Raw genomic sequence first — 5,093 nt, 5'->3', positions numbered from 1 at the left:
TCCCTGAGAGAGAGGAAACCACCCCTCCATATGGAATTGGGCAACTATGGGTTAACTGTGTTATTGGACAACTATGGGTTAACCGCATAGCTCTTTGTGGAATGCACCTGAGTGAGTAACCATGACAATTTCTATAATCTGTCACCACAGGAGTGTAACAGACTGAGAAAGTCCTACCAAACTCTTTGCCCCCCGCCCCCCGCCCCGTGCTCTGCTTTGTGTAGATCCTGCTTGCTATATTCCCAGGGAAACTCCAATGAAATTAAGCCTTATAAATGTAAAAAGAGGTATCTAAAGAAGAGCAAACTTCTTTTCAGGGCTCTTGAGACTTACAGGAGTCATTTGCTGAGCCACTGGCATTAAAATTGATTTGCTCCTCTTTTGTGTATCAGAGTGGTCTGGTTGGGTATCCCACCTTGTCTCCTGCCTCACCTGAAGGCCTCTGGAGTCACCCAATTTCACTGTGTCTCTATAGATTCCAGCTTCTTTTCTCCTGAGCCACAAGTCAGGAGCTAGGAAGAAAGTGCAAATTTATCCTTCCTTTTTCTGCATTGTGTCCTGTCTCTTCAACTTCTCTGTAGGCTCCAATTTTCCCTTCAGATCCTTCCTGGGTCCCAGGGATCCCCTGCCTACTTTTTCTTCCCCAACTTGTCATTTTCCAGTGTCTGGGTCCCAAATCTTGGATAGGCCGATTTGTTGCCGCTTACTGCTCCACCATCTTCCCTCTGATCCAAACTGGTACATTCTTTTTTTTTTTTTTTTAATATTGAAAAAAAATTTTTTTCTTAAGTTCTTTTATTGGTACATTTTAGGTATATAATACGTTCACATTTATCATTGGGTGTTTGTACCTGTACATGATATATCTTGATTCTTATTTTTTCCCCATTACCTATGCGCCCTTCACCCCCTCCACCCTTCCCTATTTACATAGACATCATTTCCATTTATTTTTCTTTTCTCATAATTTTTCCTTTTCCTTCTTTCCTTTTCCCTTCCCCTCCCTTCACCCCTACGTCTTTGGACCTTTTTTCCTATTTCAAATGATCAATTATTCATTTTAATCATGTTAACCCTTATTTACACTATCAGTTTCTCACACTAGATAAACTATTCAGTATTTACACATGTGTGTCCTATTTATTTCACTTAAGAGTACGGCCTCGATATGCATCCATTTAGCTATACATGACTCTAGTTTTTCATTCTTTATGGCTGAGTAGTACTCCATTATATATATAAAAAAACTTCTTTATCCAGTTTCCAGTTGATGGGCACTTGGGCTACTTCCAAGCTTTAGCTATTACAAACTGTGCCGCTATAAACATCGGTGAACATACACTGCTATGGTATGATTCTTTTAATTCTTTTGGGAAGATCCCCAGCAGGGGAATAGCTGGGTCAAATGGGATCTCTGGTCCTAGTTCTTTGAGGTATCGCCATACTGATTTCCACAGTGGTTGCACCAGCCTGCACTCCCACCAGCAATGGCGAATGGTTCCTTTCTCCCCACACCCAGGCCAGCATTTGTTATTGATTGATTTCTTGATAGCAGCCATTCTTTCTGGGGTGAGGTGGAATCTCACTGTTGTTTTCGATCTGTATCTCTCGAATAACCAGTGATATTGAACATTTTTTTTCATATATTTATTTGCTGCTTTTACTTCTTGTTCTGAGAAATATGTGTTCATTTCAGATGCCAATTTTTGAACTGGGTCTTTGAATTTGGGGGGGTCTGATTTTTTTTCAGTTCTTTATATATTGTAGATAGTAGTCCTTTGTCTGAGGTACAGCTGCTAAAATATTTTCCCTCATTGTAGGTTGTCTGTTAGCTTTGTTGGTGGTTTCTTTTGCAGTGCAGAAGCTTTTTAATAAGATGAGATCCCAGCCAAACTGGTACATTCTTAAAAGACAAAGATTTGCCACCATTTGTGATATGCAAAATAATCTACTGTGGAACTAGTGTCAAAGGTCTGGGCTGGAGTCACATATCTATCTCTGCTCCCATGCAAATCTAACCCACAGAAGAATTTTTTACATTTACAAGAGAAGCTGGCTCATGCCTCTAGTCCCAGCTCCTGAGAGGCTGAGGTGGGAGGATCATTGTTCACATGAAATACAGACCAGCCCGTGCAATGTTGTGAGATCCCATATCAAAATCAAATGAAAACAAAAAAGGTTTAAGCCAACAAGGGCAATGAAAAAGGTGAAGAAATGGCAATAGAGGAGAAATGTCAGTAAAATTTTGTATTTGTATCATAGTGCCAAAACATGTCATAGTCTCTAGAAGAAAGCAGAAGTGACTATTTGAAATCTGTTTCTTGATTCCTGAACCTAATAAATAGCACACAGACAGTAAGACCCTGCTCTGGATTTCACCTCCAAGTACAGAGTAGAACTTGCTCTTCTCTTTTTTACATTTGCTGTATATTCATTCTCTTGAGTGTCTTCACTTTTTTCAATATGTATAATTATATAGTTTATTAGAATTAATTTAACACGATATACAAAATATGAACAGTAGACATTTTTAGGTTCATTAACCACTTCAAATACAGAAATGTTGAGATGGCAGAAACTATACTACGCTTTTCTGTCCAATGAATCTAGCTCACTAGTTCAGGCTGAACATTCACTCTCTGAAGCACTTCTTCAGGCACGCAAAAAACAGGACTAATGGGTTTAATTTGTTCTTCTCCCAGAATTGTCAATCCAGCAATGCCAAATAATGTATGAAAAGGATCCACCATATCTCCTGGCCTGTCTGCAAAACCTCCAGTTTCTTCATCTTACATGCTAAAATAAAACTGCATAGTTTGTCTCTATCAACCCAATGAAGCCTTCCAATTATCTTTAGGGATGCCAAAACCCACCATGAATAGCAAACATCTGGCAACTTCTCTGGTCTTCCATTCAGTCCACCTGAGGGTAACTGTCGTTCACAAAGGCATCAACCAAGTAAATCAGAATTTACTTGATGTAACTGACTAGTAATAGCCAGGAATCCTGTCCAGCATGAGATTGAGAACCTGGTCTGGAGCCATATCCACCATCAAAGTTCATACAGGATAAGACAAATTCGATTGCCCTTTCCACATTAATAGCATCAAGCTTCCCCAACAGAGCCACAGTTGCCACCGCACAAAAAGTGAATCTTGAATCAATTTCTCCCCACATGTCTCCAGCAAAGGAATCATGTTCTTTCTGTAGACTTTGCACATATTCCACAACTTTATTTACATTAATAACATTAATACTATCATACAGAGTAAGAATCTGGACAGCACTGAGAGTATACAAAAGATGAGGATCATGCCCAATGCTAGCACTTATTCCACCAAACTCATGTTGGCAGGACTTAATAAATGTCAGAATTTCTTCTCTATTCATGCAATCAAGTTGTCCCATGAGATCCATCACTGTCAAATCCCAATAGATGCCACTCATTCTCAAGTACTCAGACATGCAGTACTCATAATCACCTTTCTTCGATCCATAGGATGCAATATAATCCACATGTTTCTCCGATAAAAGGGTGTCAGGTGCATCGGACTTGAGAGTAACATCCTTCTCTAGGGTGCCCATGTTGGAGAGTCAAAAAAAGCGAATGTCTTCACTTTTGATGTTGCTTCAGCTTACTATCCTTCCCTCACCTACACTGCCTCAGATCCCTGCTACTTTGATAAGGTTCAAATCAACAGAAAATATTTCTTCCTGTGTACTGCAAATAGCATTTGCAGGAAATCTCCGTTGCATTTAGTTGGTGGCCTGTTTCTTTCTCCTACTAGTCTAGTAGGCCCTCTTATTAATCTCTCTGCCATGACTGTATTCCTTGTACCTGATAGGTCTGTTGTGATCATCACCAATGGAATAACTATCATGTCTGAATAGATACACCAAGGAGATTTAAGATAGGTACAGGACTCTAGCACACTGCTATAAAAATTAGTCTTAATCCTCAGAGCACAAATCCTCAACAGAAAATCACAGTTTATCAATCCTGGATCCACTCACCAAACAAACACGGAGCACCTTGGGGACCACTTGTGCTGGTGCAGGGAATTCTAAGACAACACAGAGTGCGCAGGCAGGAAAGCGGTCATCAGGGAGCACAGTGAGGCCAATTTTGGCCTTAAAATGTGCAAGCTGGGCAGGGACTGCAGGGGGCTGGGGGTGAGTGAGCTGTGTTTGGGTAGAGGAAGCAATGTGGCCAAAGGCAGGGAGCAGAGGAGGGGCCACATCCGGGGAAATCACCAAAAAACAGTTTTAACGTTGAGAATATCTCTGTAAAGGGGATAATTATAGTTCAATGACTGAGAGAGTATGTTTCAAGATCAAAAACACTTTCTGCAAGGTGTCCTGGCTTTTGACCTCTTAATTTGCTTTCAACAGTATCCTCACAGTAGCTGTCTTGGCTGTGGCTGTCCTTCAATGAAATAGCTGGGTTTCTCTGCTAACCTCTATCTGCTGGGCAGGCACTGTGCTAGGACCTCAGGGTGTGGTGAGTAATAGGCAAATATCTTCCTCTCCCTCTTAGCATTTATTAGAAGGAAGTCATGGCTAATTGAAAACAAATTTCCAACTGGAGAGTTCTACAGAATGGAAAGCACAGTGTTTATGGGAAATTTAGCAGAAGTGATAAACCTGTTTAGTATGTTCTAGGTGACACCTGAATGCTGAGCTGTAGTCAAATGAGCCAGGTGGGAGAAAATAGGGACAAATGGCAGCTGAAAAAACAGCATATTCTTTGTTCCAGAGGGAACAGGGAAGGGTAGGCTGGTGAAGACACTGATAGCAGTGCCATGTTCTCTATGACATACATCAAAGAAATGAAATTGGAGGGAGCAGAGCCAGACCCAGGTGCAAATCCTCAAGACAATGGGACTTAGAATTTACCTGAAGTTTATGGAAAAGTTTCTGAATTTTATGTTTTCATTTTTTAATTTATTTTTAATTTTTTGGTACCGGGGATCAAACTCTGGTCCTTGTGCTTGAGAGGCAGGCGGCAGAACCACTGAGCTAAATCCCTGGCCCAAAGTTTCTGAATTTTAAACTGGGGCACAGGAGGTTCAAAAGCTCATTTGAAAACCACT

At 40.7% G+C, this 5,093-nt stretch overlaps 1 pseudogene; it reads right to left on the bottom strand.

Moving 5' to 3' along the window:
- Positions 1 to 2,576: 2,576 nt before the first annotated feature.
- On the bottom strand, positions 2,577 to 5,093 carry LOC147823644 (geranylgeranyl transferase type-2 subunit beta pseudogene; annotated as a pseudogene).

This window comes from Heterocephalus glaber, unplaced genomic scaffold (assembly GCF_053883595.1).
Source record: "Heterocephalus glaber isolate CG9 unplaced genomic scaffold, H.glaber_assembly_v1.0 deba00001571, whole genome shotgun sequence".
Classification (NCBI taxonomy): Eukaryota; Metazoa; Chordata; class Mammalia; order Rodentia; family Bathyergidae; genus Heterocephalus; species Heterocephalus glaber.
This window is presented reverse-complemented; position numbering and strand designations above follow the sequence as displayed.